This window comes from Micromys minutus, assembly GCF_963924665.1.
Source record: "Micromys minutus genome assembly, chromosome: 25".
Lineage (NCBI taxonomy): Eukaryota > Metazoa > Chordata > Mammalia > Rodentia > Muridae > Micromys > Micromys minutus.
The window spans coordinates 13,862,485-13,885,238 of NC_137960.1; the positions used below are offsets into that span (position 1 = coordinate 13,862,485).

Below are 22,754 nucleotides of genomic sequence, written 5' to 3' on the forward strand. Positions count from 1 at the left end.
ACAGCAGTACAGCTCTCTGACACATCCTGCAGTTCACAAGGAACATATTCAGAGCCAGAAGATCATTGCAAAAAGAGATGGAATGATTTTTAGCCCTATGAGTGGTGCCAAGCATGTGCCTGGCAGGACTTCTCAGTAGCACCCAGCAGCACCTTAAGTGGACACTGGTGTTCTTGTAAGACATGAAGAAATGCATGAGTCCCTGGCCACTTCTCTTCCTCCCATCCTCTGAGCTGAAACATACCCTATCCTCATCATTTTCACCACAAAAGCACCACAAATAACCAGGCTGTCCCATGGGAACACTGGAGCTCCCTTTCTGATAGGGTCTTGGTGTGTAGGTCAGTGTGCCACATGGCTTAATTCAGTGGGATCAGGGAAAGCACACACAAACACACACACACACACACACACACACACACACACATACACAAGTACACACATTATGACGCCACTACCACTACCATCACCAGTAATCCCAATATCACCATGACCATCAATACTTTTATACCAGTGCCAGTAACATGAAAATCACCAGGACCACCAACCACTACCAGCATGCCCCCACTTCCAGTCCCACCACTTCCAGCCCCATCAAACCCAAGAAGAAGAGGGAAAGATCACGTAACCAGAGATACACACACAACAAGAATATACCCACAAATCAGGCTGCAGTCACTAGGAAACCGCCATTGGGAAAGACTTATGGCTAAGGAGAAAGGAAAGCTCATGGGAGCGTCGAGAATGTCAGTGACCTAAGGAGATGATGTCACCAAGTGTAAATGCCAAAACAGACTAAAACCCTCGGTGATACATGAAGGTCAATTTGTAAAGTTGAGAATTAAATGTGCTAAGGGTCATGATTTTATTGACATCTGGGGCCATTTAAGTAAAATAAATGGAAGGAAGTGACTTGCTGGACATTGGGTTTTTTTTTTTTTTTTTAAAGAAAACTGTTATAAAAATATTTTTAATGAATTAGGAAGAGTAAGAGTAGGAACCTTGAGGACAGTCTTACAATGACAAAGCAGGGCAGACTGTCCCTTTAAATGTCCCTTCAAAGCAGCATTATGGGGGGGATCATCAATTTTCAGCTCATTTTATAACAAGAAATTATTTACGAGGTGCACGCTGAGATTTTCAGGCCACTTCTCTCTGACTCAGGCACCCCTCATTCACTGCTAATCCTCTGCCTCCACAACTGAGCTCCAGTGAATAGCGTGGGTGTTCCTGTTCATGTCCCAGGGCCTCTGGTCTATGCAGAAGGAGAGATGTTTGTACAGGCTAAATGTGTGAAAATTAGATTTTAAATTAGCATAATTTTGACCTCCTGACCCATTTCATTTCTCCCTCCTTTTTTAAATAGTGTGTCAAGTCTGAAAGCTTAGTGCTAACAACAACAAAATCCCATCTCCACGTAGAAAAGTTTCTTTGTAATTTTATGCATCTATAACTAAGGAGAGGTTTGCAAAGAGACATGTCTTAGTGGCTTCATAAAGCAGAATTTTACTTCAGACTCTTAATCATAATTTTTTCCATCCCCAGAAGAATATCTTTAAAAAATATTTTATTCTTTATGCCCATTTTTATGTGTTTCTGTGTGGGTTTGTGCATATATGTACTGGTACCCCTGGAGGCCATAAGAAGGTGTGAAGTTCCCTGAAACTGTAGTTATGGGGGGGTTGAGTTGACATGTGGGTGCTGGGACCTGAATTCTAGTCCTCTACAGGAGCAAAGTTACCTTAACCACTGAGCCAATACACCAGCCCCAAGGCAGCTTAACTGATATAACATGTAACAAGTAACAATTTGCAGGATTAAGTGTACGTGCCATGATCATGTTAATTAAGCTCATGGAATCACCACCTGAGTTAGCAATGAACATAGGTGAAACTTCCACTCCTTGGTAACAACTATGTTCCATCTAAAAGCAAGCTCCGGTCTGTCCCTAAACACTAGCTTGCTGGCCAAGCAGTGTACGGAGATGTGTGCATGACGAGGCTGCTGTGTGTGGACATGTTCGTGAAGGCTTCTTTTACTCCTCATGATACCCGAGGTCTTTCTCAGTGCTGTGCTTATTAAAAGTTACGCTAGCGCTCTATTTACAATAGCCAGAAGCTGGAAGGAACCCATATGTCCTTCAGAAGATGAATGGATACAAAAATTGTGGCACATATACACAATGGAATACTACTCAGCCACCAGAAACAATGACTTAACCAAATTCTTAAGAAAATGGCTGCATCTAGAGAATATCATCCTGAGTGAGATAACCCAGTCACAAAAGAACAGACATAATATGCAGTCACTGATAGTGGGATGCTAACCCCAGAGGCTTGCACTCCCCCAGAAACAACTCACAGACTGTATGAAGTCCAAGAAATAAAGAAAACAAAAAAATATATACATATATTTACAAACAAGAAGACTTTGACTGTTTCCATGTTTCGTTTTGTTTTGCATGTACTTTACGCTTATTGTAACTATTGGGTTTTCAATGCATACTGTCAGGCCCTTGAAAAAAATCAAGTACTGACTAAAAAAAAATATATTCACATGGTTTTATGTGAAAAATTATTTTAATGTCTGAAAAAACAGTACTGACAAAAACGTATAATTTTAAGCAAAAAATGTTTAAAATCTGTACATTTATCTTTGTTTTGTAAAATAAAGTCGTTTTAAAAAAAAAAAGTTACGCTAGCAATTAAGGACCAAATGGCTCAGAATATGTGCCTAGGGGGGACATTCCAGACCCGAACCATAAACCCTCTCCTCATAATACAGCCAAAACAGAACTTGCTGCATGAGGCTTTCCTACACGGGATAGGTGGTCCCTACTCCAACAGCGATCAGACCTCTGCTCATCCTTCATAGGTAGCACCAGTGTCATCTTGTGTCGTTCTCACTGTTAAAGCATCTGGCCAGCTAGTCAATGGAAACTCAGCTTCTCAAAAATGAAGGATAGCATATTACTCACTTACAAATATCCACTATTTAGCAGAGAAGTTCTGATGGCTCTTGGCCATTCCCTACTGACTTTCGCAGTCACCACTGGCGTCAGAACTTCCCTCAAATTACAGACATAGAAGTGTGCTATGAAAGCCTCACTTTTGGTCACAGTGCCCCAACACTCCAATCTAGAGCTATTTTTCAAAACTCTCAGCTATGTTGTTCTCTGTGTTACACTTCCAATTGTCCTCCCGCCCCATTCACTCCTACCCAACAGTTTCATGTCTCATAAACTTAACTTTCTATAACTTCTAAGTGAAATGAACAATGTATTCATAACCTTTCCACCGAGGCTCAAGGACAATTGGAGAAGAAGAGTGAAGATTCTAAGAGCTGGAGATTTTGAGCATTACTGGAATGCTACTCCCATGAACTCACGGCAGCTTTGGTTGCTTTCCAAGAACTACACAAGTCCAAAATAGTCAGTACTCCAGCATAGAGCAATGACAGGATAGTAATCCTCCACCCCTAGCTGAGTTGATAGGACTGGGGGAAAGGACAGACTATTTTCTTACTGCTATGACTCCTGAAAAGCTATCCATGCTCCAGAGGATGGCCCCACACCCATGTGTATATGGACAACACAAATTGGATTCTGTCATAAAAGAGGACAAGCAGTTGAAAGGGGCTAACAGTGGATTAAGGATGCACTATGGAAAAATGGTGATAAGTATGATCAACATATTGTATGCATATATAAAATTCTCAAAGGCTTAATTACACTTTGCATTTGAAAAGGTGTTTATTATAGGAAAAGCCTTCATCAGCCCCCAAACCATTCTTTTTCATGGCAATAGACACGCATTTTTAAAGGACTTATGGTAATGCCTTTATTATCATCAAAAACCTCTCATCTGGTATTTTTATACTCAATTTTAGCCTGGACAGGGAAGGCATTGCTTTGCTCTAAAGACTTTGAAGAAGAGGCCGGCTTTGTGTTCTTCAAACAGCTTCAGGTCAGTACTTCCAAATCTGTAATTAAGAGACTGAGATGAAGAGAAAAAAAAAACAAATCTACGGGAAAAAAATTCGGTCAGACAGAGAATTAACTGGGTGACTCCGATGTGGGGGAGATAAGAGATGGATTGCATTGTTCGAGGATAAAATGTAGAGAAAAATGGGGTTTTTCGTTTTTCCTTTAAGGACAGTGCTCATATCTTTTTATTAAGTCTATACCAGAAACAAACAAAGAAAGAAAAAAAGAAAGAGAGAAAGAAAGAAAGAAAGAAAGAAAGAAAGAAAGAGGAAGGGAGGGAGGAGAGAGAGAGAGAGAGAGAAGGAGGGAGAGAGGGAGGGAGGGAGGGAGAGGGGGAGTAGAGGGAGAGAGAGATCGTAGCTTCTTTCTTCACTCTGAAATTAATCTGAACCTTAAGGTTGAAACTTCTAGCAGGGACTCTTTCCAAATTCATAACTAGTCAAACATTGGCCATCAGCTGTTTTATTGATCTAGGTGAGGAGCTTTATACTTAAATTTTAATACCCAGTTGACATCAATTAGCCTCCCTTTGATCTATCCACTTCAGTCACGGTCTTAAGTACACCGGTAAGCCAGTTTTTTCAGAACAGCACCTATTGGCCCTTCAAATAACACTTCTCCCTATTCCATTCAGACAGCTTTCTTTCTCTGTCAGAGCTGGGGACTAAGAAGCCATGTGAAATGCCAAAAGGGCAGTAGCCGAGAATCAATTAACAACCAGCTCCACTTTCTCCAGGTATTAATGCACCCAGAAACTACAGAGGAGGATAAGAGAATGAGGCAAACACTAAGACTCTCTTTTTTAAATAGCTAGTAAGAGGGCTCAGTAGGGAAAGGTTTATGCCAACTGCCCGTTAATACAAGTTTGATCCCAAAGACCCAAACTGAGGGAGATAAGAACAGACTCCACAAACATCCATGGCACATGTACCCTAGCTCCCTCCCCATGCGCGTATGCGCGCGCGCGCGCACAAACACACAATACATTAATTAATTAACTTTACTAGGACTATTGCTAGAGATGGTAGTGCTACACCACCTCCTTGTTGCCCCCTCTCAACTTTTCACACTACATCCACCCACCACTTCCCATTACATTTAGTGTCTGAGACCTCCTCCCTCCTCCCTGGATAATTAAATGCAGTCACCATCTGAGGGGCATCCCCTTCCCGTGATGCTATGTTTGACCCCAAGGTCTCAGCCTAGGTGCACCGCCCCACAGAACACAACCTGACGACAGATCGCTGCAATGGCAAGAGGTTTATTGATCCGATGCACATGGGGCTGCTCAGCCTCACAGGGAGAGTCAACCACGAACTCACAAAGCTTACATCTTTTATACCTTTTTGTTAGGGGGTGAACTACTATATTGTGATTGGTCAGCAAAGCAGCAGTATAATTTTAAACTCTTTGGTCAGAAAGGGGAGAGGAAGGGGGAGAAACTTTGGCAGTAAGGTTGTTGACAATTTGTAGTACTTCTTGGAGGCAGGGGCAGGGGAGCTATTCTGAAAGCAGTTATTTTTTTGTTTTGTCTTGGTCAGTATAGCCCGGTTATTCCGGCCTGTCCACTCAAACTTTAATTTTACATTTTTAAATTTAAAATGGGGTTTAGCCTGATAATGATGTATATTTAGACTTTTCTATGAGACCTTATGGCCGTCAGCCAGTAAATTCTGTCCTCAAAAATGGGTATTTTGGAAAAGTCTCGGAGTCCCTAAAAACTTCGTTTGCTACAGCTATTGTGAGCATGAGCTTTAACAAGGGGCACGCTATAAATTAAGACTCAAGCCACTTATTCCAGCTCCCCTCTAACTTTTTTTTTTCTTACAACTATCTTGTTCAGAAGGCAGTATTATTTCCTTTAATTTCCCTGGGAGCCTTTCATTCAGGGCAACTTCCACTTGGTTTACGCAGAATCCGTTCCCTGGCTGCCGCAACTGACTCCTTAAAGTAGTTACTTTGCCCAGTGGTCTGTTAAACTCACAGAGCCGTTTCTAGCCTCCACTATCCGGATCCACTTGCGGTGGTGCTCCAGGTTGAGGAACTGGTTCTAGTGTGCTCAGCGCACATTTGGTCTTCGCGTCTGAATCAGCGCCATCCTCCCCCGTTCTTCATCAGTATCTGCTCCGACCATTTCTCGAGCTTGTAGTTTAAAAAGACATGTATATGTATTTAGCGTCTTTTAGGGGAGAGAAGAAACATTCGTTTGCTGGACGTAGGCTTCCGGCGATCCCTCTGGAAGACAGACAGCAACGTACAGGGAAGCTGAAGGCTGAAATGAACGCAAATGGCCTGACCTTTGAAGGAGGCAACACCCTGTTAAAAACTGACAGACGGGAAAAAAACAGTACGCATGTCATCGAAGTATTGCAATTTTTAATTTGTATTGCATGCAAACTGATCACATTGCCTTCGACTTAGAAAACGTTTCGGTGATTTTTTTTTCTTTTTAATATTTAGAATTTTTGTGAATACGTCTTTGTAGTGGTTCCTTTAATACCTCTAAGTGAGAATTCCATGCAGGTTGGCGCCCACTCACAACCGCCATAGATGGTGTGACTCCCATCCTTTCTGTTTGGGGTCGGGGCAGGCGTGAAAATATGGACTACAGACTTAAATCGATGCCTGAAGTGGCCTTTCTCTATCAGAATGTGTGTCATTTTGCTCTTCAACTTTCTAGTGGCTTCTTAAACGGTACATCTATAGGCACTTAAAATCGGGTGATTGATGCTAATAACAATGTGCTATATAATCCTACAAAGCTAGGAGTAAGGGCTTTGGATGTTTGCACAAGGAAGAAATGAGCTCCCCTACCTTCCATATTAGCTAGTCTATCGGTGTCTTCCTTTTTCAAACCATGTTTAAGCAGTCGTGTTGGTGATATTTCATAGGCATAGCTTCTGACATTTCTAGGGGACACAATCTCGCAGCAAACTCCCTGATCCTCTGGCTCTTACAGTCTTTCTACCCTGCTCTTCCGCAGTGAGCTCCAAGCCTTAGCTGAGGCTGTTGGGTTGTAGGTGTGTCTCTTGGGATGGGGATCCACAGCTTTCCATCTTCATTGGTTCTATGGTGTTCTTCACCTGTTGCCAAAAGAAATTTTCTTGATGAGGGCTGAACATTACACTAATCTGTGTGCATCAGGAAAATTTCTAGAATGTAGGTAAGGATCATTCTGGTTTAGTAAACTGGTAACCAGTACGTTCTCCCCCAGGATCTACCACTTTACTAGCCCTGGATAGTTAATTAGGTTTCCAGTGCCGGGCATGATTTTCCACTTGGTGAGGGTGTAGAAGTCCAGTTAAATAGCTGTTGCTCACCCCACTTCACCTTAGGGTTACTATACCAAGCTGGTTATTGTTACGGTTCATAGGCATTTTAACAGGGTAGGACTGTTAGTTGCTTCCCTCCCGTGGAAGTTCTACATGGTACCTTCCAGTATCATGAAAACGAGTTTTTAAGGAAGAGGCTTTCACTCTGGTTCCAAATTACAGGCTCCTGGGTCCTGTGTCTGAAGGGTTTAGTGTCTTCAGCAACAGAAATCTTAACTCACACTTCTGGGGTAGGGTGTGGGATGTAACAAAAGGCAGTAACAAAAGCCTATAATGTTTTGGGAGTCTCTCAAGATATCACTGCCCAAGGAGATCTCCTCATGCCTAGTGGTAGGGCTTTTGATAGTCTATAGCTCTTATGGGGACCATTGTAAGCTCGAACAAGAAATTTTCATGTAAATTACATATGTATATTTACACAGTTGTGTGGGTATTATAGGTGTCTTCGGTAGTTAATAGGACAGTTCCTCATGACTTTTTCAGACACCCTATTTTACCCTCTTCAACTGTGTTTATCTCCCTCTCTGATTTTTTCCTATTTCCCTAGACAGATTAACTCTACCCTGCTATTCCCTGCTTTATATCCCCCCCCCCCTGCCCTCTACCCCAGTAATGGTCTCTTTCTACTGTCCTGGCTTCTGCAGTTACTAAACGATGTGTACTCATACCTGTCGGTTTGTATCTAAGAGCCTCTTAAGGGAAACCATGAGAAACACATGTCTTTCTGTGTCTGAGCATCATCATTAAATATGATCTTATCCAGTTCCATCCATCTATCTGAAAACTTAGTGATTTCCTTTTCTTTGCAACTGAATACTATATCATGGTGTGTATATTCCACAATTTTATTATTCACCATTGGTTAAAGGGCATTTAGGATGTCTCCATTCCCTAGCTAGTGTGACCAGATCAGCAATGAAAATGGCTGAAAGAGTCTGTTAAATAGTATGTCAAGTTCTTTGGGCATATGCCAAGGAGGGATATAGCTGGGCTACAAGGTTTTCTTCTTGGCCATCCCTCAGGCTCCTATTCTCTTAAATTTCATTGAGTTGTTTCTTTGTGTCTTCTTCATATTCCTTAAAACCTTGAAGTTTATGACTATTGTTTTAAATTCTGCGCCCTGGGGTTCAACTAGGTAATTCTTGTTGGCAAACATCTCTATAGGACAGGTAGGTTTGAGAGGGGAGATACTGGCTTGAACATTTTTTTTTTTTTTTTTTTTTTTTTTTGTATTTTTGTGATGAGACCTCGGTATTGTGGACTTCCCCCAATTAGTTCTGTGTCTTATGTGGACAGATAAACTTGGGGAAGAGAAAAGAATGTACAAATAGGTGGGCCCTATAGGTTGGAAATGGTTTAGGAGGAATGAAGTCAGTTGGACAGAGGGGACCTGTCTCAAGCCTAGAGGCTGAACGTGGTATGAAGATGGGGCTTTGGTTTGGGGTCAGGCACAGTAGATGCTGGTAGAAGCCTAGAGGTCAATCGTGGTATAAGCAAGGTTGGCCAGACTATGCTGGAGCACTGGGTTTGGGACAAAAACTTAGATCTGGTAGGTTAGGAAAGGCGAGTGGAAGGGATGGTCAGACAGACTCATCCTGGAAAAGAATGTGAAGGATCTCCAAGGAGGAGGCTTTTATACTTGAGGAAATGCAACAAAAAATCTCTATGGCTCCTGACCCCATTACCTGGCAAAGAATAATTGCTCTCTCCACATCTCCAAAAGCCCCATCCTGCTACTTTCGATGCTTCCTGTAGGTCAGTTCTACCAGAAGGCAAGGGGCACAAGCTTCTACTCACAGTGACCGTCTCCTAATACGACTTCCCTTATCCTTAAAGCATCCTCTTTCTTCTCTGGCCAGGTAATATAGCTGAAGCCCTCATTTGGAACATTCTGCATTTTGAGATATTCCCAGAACAGTGAGCCTTTTCAATGATTTAGTGTTTGATCACATGGTTGCTTCCTGGATGTTCATTTGACAAGATAAAGTCATGCACGCTTCCGATCAAAACATGTCCACTGGCAGTTTGCTATGAACCAGGCACATCTCTGAGAATTAGAAATGCTTGCCTTACGTCTCCTATTCTCAGTTTTCTAAATCACCACTATCAATGTGTGAATCTACTAGTATTGAACACGAGGTTTCAACTGTCTGAAATGACAATTAATTATTCTGTGGAAGCTGAAGTTAATGTCAAATTCAATACAAAACTGTAATTTACAGATACAATATGAGGCTAGCAGCAAGCACATTTTGAAGACAGTCTTTGGATCATTTTGCTTACTTTTAAATTTAAAACTTCTCAAATGCCAACAAGTTGTACTTTACTGGCAGAATTTCATCAGGGCCCCTCCTTAGAACCTCATCTTTTTCAACTGATTTCATCGTAGCAGAATGTCTCCCAATGGTGAATGTCATGGCCAAAACATTCCGCAAAACTTCTCTATAGAAGAGCAAAATGGTTAATAAAGCATCATCAGAAGCTGATTTATTCAATGCATGCTTCATACCATGGTGGTTACCCAACATCCAGAAGTATTAACAGGGGAGTGAATTTCTAGAGCCAGGCTTCTCTACTGTTCTAAGTAAGTCTGACTTGAACCTGAGTTTCTAGATTAGGAGGGGGAAAAGTATCATTGGTAAGCCACTGACATGCTGTGCCTGAAAGGGAAGATACAGACATATGTGTGTCCCATTGATATGTTATGAATGGGGGGACAGATATAAGGGCTTCAATGGGAGATGACAGGACCTCATCTTTTGTATTTACCCACAAGCCGTGAAGACCAGTGCCTTCTCTTTCACCTTCTTGATTCAGTACAAGACTAGACAGAAAGTTCCTAGTGGGTCATTTGTGAAGGAGATACTTTTGTGGCTGCAGAGCCCCTGAGATTTACATAGAAGTGGCCACTCCATATTCAGGAAGGTTGTAGAGGCTCCAGGAAACAGCCTCACACAGGAAGTAGGCCACTGTTGGGAGGAGGCTCTGTGGTTTTCTAAGCTCAGCCCACTTCCCGCCCATGATGATCCTAACTACCTATGCAGTGTGGTAGATAATGCTTGCTTCTGCTCTGCCACAACTCTCCCACCATGATCCACTACCTCCCTTCATCAAGCCGTTTCTCCCTAAAATTCTGATATTTTGTTACAGCAAATGAGAACAGTACCTAAGGCAAACATAACCATTGCATCTGGCAGAGTAATTTATGCTGAGGGCTACAATACACAAAAAAAGAACACCAGTTTCTATGAGTTAACACAATAAAACAGTCACATGTGTTGCTTAAATAACTCTAACTCAGGGAAATCCCCGTCTATCTTGTAATTAAGCCATCTTAGCTCCATCTCCTCCCTCTTACTCGAAATGTGATAATTTTGCCCTGTTCATAGGCCACTGGTTTTGTTAAAATTCATCATCAGGGCCTGTTGGGAGGTATAAAATCCTGGGGAAGACCTCCGGTATTGGGAGAACACCTGTTCTCACCACAAACTGGGATTCATTTGTTTTAAGTAGTTTCCTGATCTAATGAGCAAGATCCAGGAAAAGAACTGATTGTTCTACACATATGTTAATAGCAAACTGGGGGTTTTTTGAGTTTATCTGGTAAGTAAACTTCATTAGAGATTATAATGGCCCAGAAGGCATAGCAAATTAGGGCACACCAGGCTTCTAGTGCCATATGCAGGGTTATAACAACAAAGCTTGGTGGTCCCCACAGCTTCTCCTATTTTGTTTCTTCAAGTTCTTTGTTTGCTATCATCTTTGGTTCTTTCCAGCAAATGTGTAGAGGTGTGTGTATGTGTGTGTGTGTGTGTGTGTGTGTGTGTGTGTGTTTGTGTGTGTGCTGACCAAGGCACACCCCATTCAATATACATTATAGACATTGTTAGGGTCTTAATGTAGACCCTCAAAAAAGGGACCAAAACATGTCCTTGTATAAGTGGGAACTTGCCTAATTTTATATCCTTAATCACTGGTATGGCAAAAATACTGCACTTCTGCATGCATGGTTCTGCAGGAGGAAGTTTAGCCCAGATTTTTGTGGCTTTCACAAAACAAACAAGCAGAAGAAAAACAAACATTCATAGTATAAACAGTATCTTTTTAATGCATGGTATGTTTAGTTATGTTTATGTACGTGTGCATATATGTACTTATGTGCATGTGGGTTTAGGTGCCCTTAAAGGCTAGAGACATTGACTCCCCTGAAGCTGAAGTTTACAGGTAGAAGTGGGCTACCACATGGAGGTGGTGGAAACTAAGCCTCTGCAAAAAGAGTGCACACTCTTTTGGGGGGTGGGGTAGGAAGAAAAGGGTTTATTTGGCTTATACTTCCATATTTCTGTTTAATCAAAGGAAGTCAGGGCAGGAACTCAGACAGTAAGGAAACCCGAACAGAAGCTGACACAGGCCCTCCCCTGTCAATCACTAATTAAGAAAATGCCTTACAGGCTCGCCTATGGTCTAATCTTATGGACGCGTATTTTTTTTAATTGAGGTTCCCTCCTCTTACATGACTTCAGCTTGTGTTTAGTGAGTGAGTGCACACTCTAATACCGTGCTGCCAATCCACACTCAAGTGCATATGCTTCTTAGTTAAAAACAAAAAACAAAAAAAGAATATATTTTAATTAAAATAGAACTGTTTCACATCCCCCTTTCCTCCCTCCAGCTCCTCCCAGTTTCTCTCCTATCCCCTCAAATTAATAGCCTCTTTTCCTATATTATTGTTACATATATACATATGTGTATATATATGTATGCACAAATACTTAATTACAACCTTAAAAATGTATTTGTATACGTTTATGCAAAAATGCTTAAACTTTGTACATTTATCTTTGTTTCTTAAAATAAAGTTTTTCAATTAAAAAAAAGATTATTAGAAGCAAATATCACTGGGCAAAATCTACTAACTAGTTGAAACAAGTAGTGAGGAACAAAGATCATATTTAAAACAATCCCCTGGAGTAGGGGAGCTTGGTTGGAAAGCACTTGATTGCCACCCGATACTGCAAGTCAACAAGGGAAAAGGTGGGAGCTTTTCCTTTAAAATATTGATTTAAAGGGTCAGTGATCAATTATGTCAAGATGGGAGAGAGCCCAGAAACAAAGTTATACTTTGAATGACCTAGGCTTGTTTTCTTGATGAGGCGAGAGAGGGCACTTTAAAAGAAAAAAAAAAAAATGAGTTGATGCAGCTCAGTGATCATAGAAAGAGTCAGGGATGCTATGAAACTGGGAAAGGCATAGAGTGTTGCGAGAGGGAGCACTTTCATGGAGGCAATGGAAGGGGGAAGAGGGCTAGGATTGGAGGAAGAGGATAACATCTGAAATGTAAATGCAGAGAATATCCAATAAAAAAAAAAACTTCAACCAAAACAAGGTTGGTATAAAAAGGATTGTGCCACATCTTGGCTACAATGTCAGCATAGGTCTCTCTTCTCGCATAAAATACAAGGACAAGGATAATGTTACAGCTTAATTTAAGATGGGTTAGCACTGGGTGCTTCAGGAAGACTCTGCATCTTCTCTATGATTAATATAATTTTATGGGCTCAAATGAGTAACTTTCCAACATTGCCACAAATATGAGTCTAATAAAAGAGCTGGTCCCTGGTCCTCATAGGTAGTCACAGTGATATGTATGATGCATGGACCTGGAGAGCAACCTTAGAGCTAGGGGAAGAAGAATCTCTGCTTAGCTTCCTTAGTTAGAAGGACTTCTCCCTTTCTGCCTTCATAAATCTAATTACTAACCACCCTTCAAGATTCCTAGACAGTCCACCTTCTCTGCTAATCTTCCCCTAATTACCAAGGCTCATGATGCTTTCTATGAGTTGCTATATTAGCTGGACTCAATGTCAAGCAGACTAAACTCATTGTCCTCTAATTGGGTTCATTATAGATGCTCTGAGGAAAGTGGAGCCAGAGATGCAGTTTTTCCCAGGGCATCATTATTTCCTTGTGTATATGATAATGTAGAACACACTGACTATACATGAAATAGCTCATTTATAATGGCCGTTCAGTTTTGTATCCTAAGAAACAAGCTGATAGAATGCCCCTAAACGTCTGTTGACTAGATGGATTGGCAGATAGATGTAACTGATTGCATAGTTTGTGATAAGTGACTTTATGCTCCTTTTGTCAGATTGTGGTTTTTTGAAAGTGGCAATAGATTGTGGTGTAGAATCATCTCAAAGCCACCTATTGGGAAGGAAGCCTGGACTCCTGCCTGACCTCTGAAGACAAATCACAGAGCAGAAGAAGGAGAGTTCACTATGCTTCAGAGGGAGAAAAGTCCACAAGCCATGTGAGAACTTGGGCAGAGCTGCCACAGGCTGCTTCTACAGGCAGGAGGTTGGGAAAGTTGAGCTAGGACTAATGTAACTGAGCAACTAAAGTTGAGGGTGGGTGGAGAGGTACGGAGCTAAGAGTATTGATAAGGCCATGCTTCTCCAGAAGGGAGATAAGTTGTGCCCAGCAACTGTGCCGATAACGCAAGTTGAACTTGAACAACTGTGTGTGTGTCTGTGTTCTTTGTCCATGGATCCAATATTCTCATGGTGGGGGCTGTAACACGGTCTGTCCCCAGAGTTAAGGCAGGGTATCAAAAGCTACATGTTACATTACTGAGACAGAACTGGGGCTTCCCTTAGATCCTCACTATTTCTGAACTCGTCCTGGGAGAAGCCAGACTTTCTCAGGAGTAATGTCTTTCCCACACCCTTTGACACACAGATCATGTGTTAACTTTACTGAGTGCTGTGCACAGAAGTTGATTAAGCCCTCTGAGGGAACCTGAATAGAGTAAAACCCAATTCAATTTCTCTAATTAGGGCTATTGAGGGCTTTCTACTTAAGGGAATTCACACCAAGTGTTTTTATATGACTTGAACAAAAGGTTCAGAAACTTAGTTGCTTTTAAATATATATGGTTTTCCTGCTGGGTCTTAACCCTAGAAAAAGAACCTCAGACACCTAAGTAATACCAAGGGCCTAAGGAATACCAAAGAGTCTTTCTCATGGAAGAGCACATCAATTGGTTATCCAATACCAGACAGACAGCCCTGAAAACACACACAACTAATATTATACTATACAGATTGAGGAGGCCATACACACACACACACACACACACAGAGAGTATATTCCCAAAGCATATGTATAATGCCTATGTGTAAATATGTGTATACATATTTACACATATACATGTATATATGCATCAGCATTGATTTGTACAGCTGATAATAACTCTGATCTGTTCACATTCAAATTGAGTTAGGATTTGGCAGGTGATCTTGTTGCCACAACAAACACGCAGACAAGTGCTTGCATGCTTCTCTTTTAAACTACTAGATTGAAATGCCACTCTGGCTTCCTGACACTGATAGCAAATGACATTAAAACAGTCCAACACTGACTGGAGCTCAGGGACTCTTATGGAAGGGTAAGAGTGTCCCGCGCTACCGTCTCGCCAGCAAGAACACACTCGGACACCAGGATCCTTCTGCAGCAAAACCTTTATTGCATCTTGAAGAGGAAGACCCCGAGCAGGAGAAAGCACTCCAATTTATATCCCCAGGGTGGCATGTCGCTGTGTGATTGGCTGCCCACTAGTGGCCTGCTCATGACGCCCCGGGATGGGCGGTGACTTGGCTCGCACCACTCTTTGCGCATGCGCCCAGTGGTTATTTACCACACTTCAGCTGATTCATGGCACCTTAAACAAGCGCCATCTTGTAAGGGTGCAGCCTTCGGCCCTCCACATAAGAGGGAGCATTGTAGGTCCCAAAAGGGATAGGAACTCCACACGAAGACCAACAGAGTTAACTAACATGAGCCTTTGGGGCTCTCAATGACTGAACCACCAACCAAAGAGCATATGTGAGATGTACTTAGACCCCCTACATATATGTAGTAGATGTGCATCTCAATCTTCATGTGGGTCCCCCAACAACTGGAGTGGGGGCATCCCAAAAGCTGTTGCCTACATATGGGATATGTTCTAATAGCTGAGCTGCTTTGTCTGACCTCAGTGGGAGAGAAAGCACCTTGCCTTGCAGAAACTTGATGTGCCAGGATGGGGGTACCCAAGGAGTTCCACCCTCCCAGAGAAGAAAAGAGGGATTGATGGGGGGGATAGATTGTGGAAGGGGGTAGCCAGGAAGTGAGGCAGAGAAAGGAATATAAATGAATAATAAATATATCAATATTTATATATAATATAATATAAATAAATATAAATATTGAATAAATTAATATCAGTATTTAAATAAGGAATATGTAGATGATAGATAGATAGATAATAGATAGATAGATAGATAGATAGATGATAGATAGATAGATAGATAAATAGATAGATGATACACAAACAGACAGACAGATAATGCAAGACAATTTCCATTGGAACTATTCATCCACAATAGTTTTAAAAAGATGGCATTAGCCCAAGGCTATATTGAGAAGCACTTTGAAGAACTATTGTGATTAAAAACAAAAAACAAACAAACAACAACAAAAACAAAAACCAAACACCTTGCCCACAAAGCAACTGAAAGAAGAAAGGATTCATGCAGTTACAACTCCAGGTCTCAGTCTGTCATCAATGGGAAGTCATGGCAGAAAATCAAGCAGCTAGTCTTATCCACAGTCAAAAGAAAAGAAAAAAAAAATCTATGTGACTGTCCCTTGCCTGCTGATAGCTTTGTTCTCTCTTATGCTGTGCAGGAGTGCCTGCCTAGGGAATAGTACCTCCCACAATGTCCCGGGCCTTCCTATATCTAACAAGCAAGGCAACTTCCACAGGCATGTCTGCAGGCCAGCCTGATCTAGACAGTTTCTCAACTGAAATGTTTCTCAGATAAATCTAGGTTGTATCCAGTTAACAATAAAGTCAACCAATATATGAGCATTTCATTTAGTATGTTTGTACAACTTAAGTTGTAGTATGAGATCTCTTAAAGTTTATAGAACATTTATCAAGGCCTGTGGGCTTTTAAAGTCTCCATTGAAAAGTAAGGTGTTATTTTAATCTGTCTACCTTTATATATTATTTGTTCTTTTCCCTTACAGTTTTTAATAGTCTTTCTTTGTATGGTACATTTAGTGTTTTGATTATTATGTAGCATGGGGACTTTCTTGTCTGGTCTATTTGATGTTCTGTATGCTTTTTGTACCTTAATAGGTACCTCTTTAGGTTGGGAATTTTTCTTCTATGATTTTGTTGAAATATTTTCTATGTCTTTGACCTTGGTTTCTTCTTCTTCCCCTATTTTACTATTAGTATATTAGGCCTTTTCATAATGTCCCAGATTTCCTGGATGCTTTGTACTTAGGTCATTTTAGATTTAACATTTTCTTAATAGAGGTATCTATGTCTTCTACTGTGTCTTCAGTGGCTGAGATTTTCTCTTCCATCTCTAGTATTCTATCAATCAGGCTTGCCTCTGAGGTTCCTGTTCAAGTTTCTAAAATTTTCATTTCCAGTTTTTTCCACAGTTGGGGTTTTATTTATTTATTTATTTATTTACTTACTTACTTACTTATTTATTCTATCTCCACTTGCAAGTCTTGAATAGTTTTCTTTATCTCATTCCACTGTCAATATTACCACAGATTCCTCTAAGGGATTTATTTACTCCATCTTTAAGGACCTCTAAAATATTCATACTGGCTATTTTTACATCCATGCTTTGTGCTTCATTTATGCTGCATTTCTCAGGGTCTGCTGTAATAGGAATGTTGGGATTTAGTGGAGACAAATTGTCTGGCTGTTGTTGAGTGTATTTCTAGATATCTAGATATCTGGGTTCAGGATGTTGTAATCCTAAGTGCTTATATCTGGTCTTGTCTTTGTCGAATGGTTCTTCTGTTCCTTGGTTTCTGTTGTCCTCTCAGGTTCTTAGAAGAATGTGCTGGCTTTGTTGCATGGTGTAGAATGCTTCTGAGATTCTGCCAGGTGTGACTCCTGGGGATAGTGTTTCTTGGGATTGGGAGCTGACACTTGGCAATGGAAATGGGCTAAAAGAGAAAGGGCTATGGGAGTCTGCAGGAGTGTGTAAAGCTGGATGCTCCACCAAGATCTATCTGCTTATTCCACTGGGACTGGGGACACAGAGAGAGGGGTGACCACAGCTGATAATCTTGGATGAGACTTGGAGATTCAGTTTGGGCAAGAAGAGAGGGAACTGAGGTCTGAAGATGGCCTGCCTGCTTCCCTGGCAGGTTCCTAGGAAACTAATGCTAACGACCAAGCTCTGAAAGGAAGTGTGAAAGAAGGAAGTAAAAGAAAATGCAGGTTCCATGGTAAAACTCAATTTCTAGCTTCCAAGCAAAGCAGATTTACCCTCTCAAAGCAATTGCCTGATCTGTGAAACAGGAAAGAAAGAAGTTGGAGGGATGTTGAAAGTTCAGAAAACTGTGGGACACATCCCAAAGTACCAATGTGACTTTAATAGCAACCCCAGAATGAAAGGAAGAAAAGAAATAAGTGTTCTTGAAAGAAATAATGGCTGGCTCTCTTGCTCTCTTACCCTCTTCCCTCTCTGTCCCTTCTCTCCCCATTTCTCTTTCCCACTCTCTCTCTCCATGTTCATAGCTACCTCTACTCCTCTATTCTTTCTGCCCCCCAGCCCTCCCCTCCCTCAACTTCCCATGCCCTAAATAAACTCTATTCTATACTATAAGAAATGAAACAAAGAAACAAAGAAGGACTGCCGTAAGCACAGTTAGCCACAGTAGTTACTGTAATCCTCGAGAAGCAATGGCAGGCTTTTTAATTCAAGGCCAACTTAGACTATGGAGATGGTGCCCAAAAGTATTATGGTAAGTGCTAAAAGTAAATTTAAAAAGGAAAACCTAAAAGCTACTAGCTTTAATTTTTTAAAAAGTTACACAGGCCAAATTTTCAAGGAATCTCAGTCAATAAACACAAAAGAACGCGTATCTGTCCACAAAACCAAAGTCAAGCTGCTGAGCATGAAAGACGGAGAAAATTATGAAGGCAGCATGGCACGGCACAGAACGGCAGTATGATGAATGGCTGATTCCTCATTAGAAAACTGGAAGCTAAAAGGTGGAGGAAATGACAAATTTAAAATGCTGGAAAAAAAATCTGTCAACAAATTAAAACGATCCTTCAAACATGAAGGTGAAAGAAAGAGAACCATCCATTAATAAAAATGGAGATAATTCATGTCTGGCATCTCTTTACAGGAAACACCAAGAAAAGTTTCTGGGCTAAGTGTAAATGACAGTACAGAATAAGTTCCAGCTACAAGGGGGAGAAAGAACATTGTAAGTGGAAGTAAAAAATAGCATATAAATATATTTTTAAAGTTTTCCTTTCTAGTTGCTCTTAAAATTCCTCATGTTGGGGGCTCGAGACATGGCTCAGCAGTTAAGAGCACTGACTATTCTTCCAGAGGTTCTGAGTTCGATTCCCAGCAATCACGTGGTGGCTCACAACCATCTGTGATGGCATCCAATGCCCTCTTCTCGTGTGTCTGAGGACAGCTACAGTGTACTCACATACATAAAGTAAATAAATAAATAAATACTAACAAAAACAAAAACAAAAACAAACCCTCATGTTTCTATGATACAATAATTTTAGCATAATTAGATCATATTTATAGCAAAGAGGTTGATAGCATATATTATATATTACTATAAAATACAAGGCAATAAATGGGATGCAGTCGATGTATTTCATCAAAAACTGATTAACCAGAGAAGATTCTAATAAGACAAAATATTGTAATCCATACCATAATAACTGAGTAAAACAAGCAGAATAATAAAATGGCACAGAGACTGATAGTTATTCAAAATAAGAGGGTAAAATTGGCATGGAGCATGCATAAAAATAAAATGAAACATTTAAACCCAAAGACAGCAACACTTTGATTAAATACAAATGAAAACAATATCCTATACAAAAGGTAGAAATTGTCCAACAAAATAAAGACTAGGGCTGAATTATTGGCTACTTTCCGAAGTACACAAAAACTGGTAGAAACTAATGGGTAGAAATTAAAAAAAAAAAAAAAAAAAAGACTTGCAAACAACAGCCATGAATGAGCTGGGCACACCGTGTCACTATTACAGAAGGCTGAGCAGCGTGGCAGGAACCTGTCAGTTCCACAGGACAGAGTGACTAATCCATCCTAAAATAGAAAGATGATAGATTCACATACACTTGATAACAACTCAGCTTTAAAATATAGAAGACAAAGAATCACAGGATTAAGGAGTTGAATATTTCCTGTTTCAATTCTCCTTTCTACACAAGGAACAATTAGATGTAAGCAAGAATGTATCCTTAAAAGCTCAAGATCTAGGAACTTCATTGGTACCACTGGCATCATGGCACATTCTACCCTGGAATAGGTATGCTTCACAAGTGCTCATGGGAGATCTGTGGAACATAGACATGCCAAGCTTTGTGACAGTGGACGTGACTGAGGCTGTGCTTTATCCTCGTGGTGTGAATTGTCCAACTGTAACAAAACAACACTGGGCAGTCATGTTTGGGACCACAGCTTAGTCAGTTACTACTTCATAAACTTTAGGAAAATCACCATTTCTCTCTGAGTTTACAGATGACAACATTGTCTATTCCTTGTGATATTGAAATGATTCTAGATAATGTACGCATCATTTCTCCACAACAGGAAGCATTCAGGACCCAGTGACCGTCATTGTTGCCCATATTGCAAATATCCAAAAAGTGGTTGTGTCTACTTACTTAGCCTTTTAAGCAAAGTCACACAAAGCACTTGTATCTGCCCTGAGTGATGAGAAGGCATCCAAGAGTGCCAGAATTATTCTCCGTGGTGGGGTGGAAGCAAGGCCAAGCAGTGCTTCTCTAGACAAGGACACATCAATGGTGGCTGCAAATTCATCAGTAGTATAAAGAATACAAATGAGTTTCTGTTTCCTTTGAGGTTTTGTGATAGGGTCTTACTATGTTGCCACCCAGGCTAGTCTTGAACACATTCTCTGCCTGCCTCTGCCTCCCAAGTATCAGGATTGCAGAAGCATACCATTGCACCACCTTAGAACAATCGGCTCATAGACACTGATTCTATTACTTATTAGCAGAAACACCAAAATGACAGAAATGGAGTCTAATGCCATAAACTGATTTCCTTTCATTATGAGACTCTGATTCCAATCCTGGGATTGGATTAGTAGGAATGATGTAAAACTACAGTTTCTGAATACGAGAGCCACTCTCAAATAGACAGGCCTGTTTCTGTCCCAATGGCAAGAATTCTCTTTTCTTCTGTATCCACACCAGAAAAGTTAAAGCTGTAGTTGAAAGAACATAACATTTATTCGGTGTGTTCTATGTTCATTGATAATAACTTATTCAAACACACACACGTTCAATTATCCTATAGTCTTCTAAGAATTCAGTGCAGAATGCCACAGAGCAATGGAAAACTGGTTCTGTTTCACCCCATGGAATCCAACCTAATTCTCTTTTTAGTCTGGGAAGGAAGAGAAATTAATTGCTCAGGCACTGTCCTGCCATGTCCTACTCGCTCACAGAAAGGAGGTAAGAACACTTCCTCTGCTGGCTTTTAAATGTGCGTTTACAAGAACCAGAGTTCGTGTCAAAGTCAAGTTCAAGAACTGGATCTAGGCCAGACGTTCTCTCCCAGAGTTTTCTGCTTCAACAGTGCTTGAAAGGAACCCGTGCTCGACCCCTCTGAGCCCTGCTAGCCATAGCCGCTTCAAGCCTGAGCCCTTTGCAACTTCTTTGCTCTGCTCCAGCGTAGTCACCCACCACGCCTTGTCTACCTGCCCCCCTCGCCGCCACCATGACCACCACGTCTCCCAAGTGCGCCAGAACTATACCACCAGGACGCAGAGGCTGCCATCAACCGCCAAATCAACCTGGAGTTATATACCTCCTACGTCTATCTGTTTATGTGTTTTGTTATTTCGACTGGGATGATGTGGCTCTGAAGAACTTTATCAAATACTTTCTCCCCAGTCTCATGAGAAGAGGGATCACGCTGAGAAACTGATGAAGCTGCAGAGAAACAATGAGGTGGCCGCATCTTCCCGGGATATTAAGAAACCGGACCGTGATGACTGGGAGAGCAGGCTGAACCCAATTGAGTATGCGCTGCACTTGGAAAAGAGTATGAATCAGTCACAACTGCATCTTCACAAACCGGCTACTGATAAGAATGATCCCTGCTTCTGTGACTTCACTGAGACACATCATCTGAATAAACAGGTGAAATCCATTAAAGAACTGGGTGACCACGTGAGCAACTCATGCAAGATGGGAGTCCCTGAACCTGGCATGACAAAATATCTCTTTGACAAACACACCCCGGAACACAGTGAGAAGAGCTAAGCTGACTTCCCCAAAGCCACGTGACTTTACTGGTCACTGACGCGGTGCATGCGTGTCAGGCTGCCTTTATCTTTGCCATAGGTTGTACCAAAACATCTGCTTAAGTTCTTTGATTTGTACCATTTCTTCAAATAAAGAATTTTGGTACCAAGAAAAAAAGAGGGGGGGAAGGAAGGAAGGAAGGAAGGAAGGAAGGAAGGAAGGAAGAAGGAAGGAAGGAAGGAAGGAAGAAGGAAGGAAGGAAGGAAGGAAGGAAGGAAAGAAAGAAAGAAAGAAAGAAAGAAAGAAAGAAAGAAAGAAAGAAAGAAAGGAAGAAAGAAAGAAAGAAAGGAAGGAAAAAGAAAAAAAAGGATCTAGGATATAGAGATGGAAAGTCTCAAACCATTAGTAGTTTTATAGAATATTAATAGATATCAAATGAGAAAAAAAAGATTTTGTGGAGTAAAAAATAAAAGTGATCCTTTCTCTTTTCTAATATTATTTGATTTCTTGGTCTTAATAAAATACAATTTTTCATCTATAATAATTTTCAATATTTATGGTATAATGTGGTTGATTTCACATATATACATGTATGTGTGTGTGTATATATGTATGTATATGTGTGTGTGCATGTGCATGTGCATGTATATGTATATGTATACACATATGATGACCTATTAGGGCTATTAACAAATGCATTCTAATTTTCACACTTGTAGCTATTTTTAAAGATGCAGTGAGTCCATCTATAATCAATAAACAATAGCTTAGTATTAACTACTGCCACCCTGCTGAATACTCCACCTCCCTGAAACACTGTGCCCATTGATTAAACTGTCCTGACATCCTCCTCTCCCTAAACCCTGGGCTCGGACAGGCACTATCCCATACTTTATTTCTGTAAAATCAGTTTTTCAGATTTCCATATAAATGAAGTTGTGATGGTTTGTATATGCTCAACATATACAGGGAGTAGCATTATTAGAAGGTGGGGCCCTGTTGGAATAGGTGTGTCACTGTGGGTGTGGGCTTTAAGGCTCTTATTCTAGCTGCCTTGAAGCCAGAATTCTAC

General features: G+C 40.9%; 1 pseudogene across 1 annotated transcript; it reads left to right on the top strand.

The window, feature by feature from the left end:
- The first annotated feature begins 21,152 nt into the window (after positions 1–21,152).
- On the top strand, positions 21,153–21,805 carry LOC308437244 (ferritin heavy chain-like; annotated as a pseudogene). Its single transcript has one exon. The product of its transcript is annotated as a ferritin heavy chain-like (transcript).
- Positions 21,806–22,754: the final 949 nt, after the last annotated feature.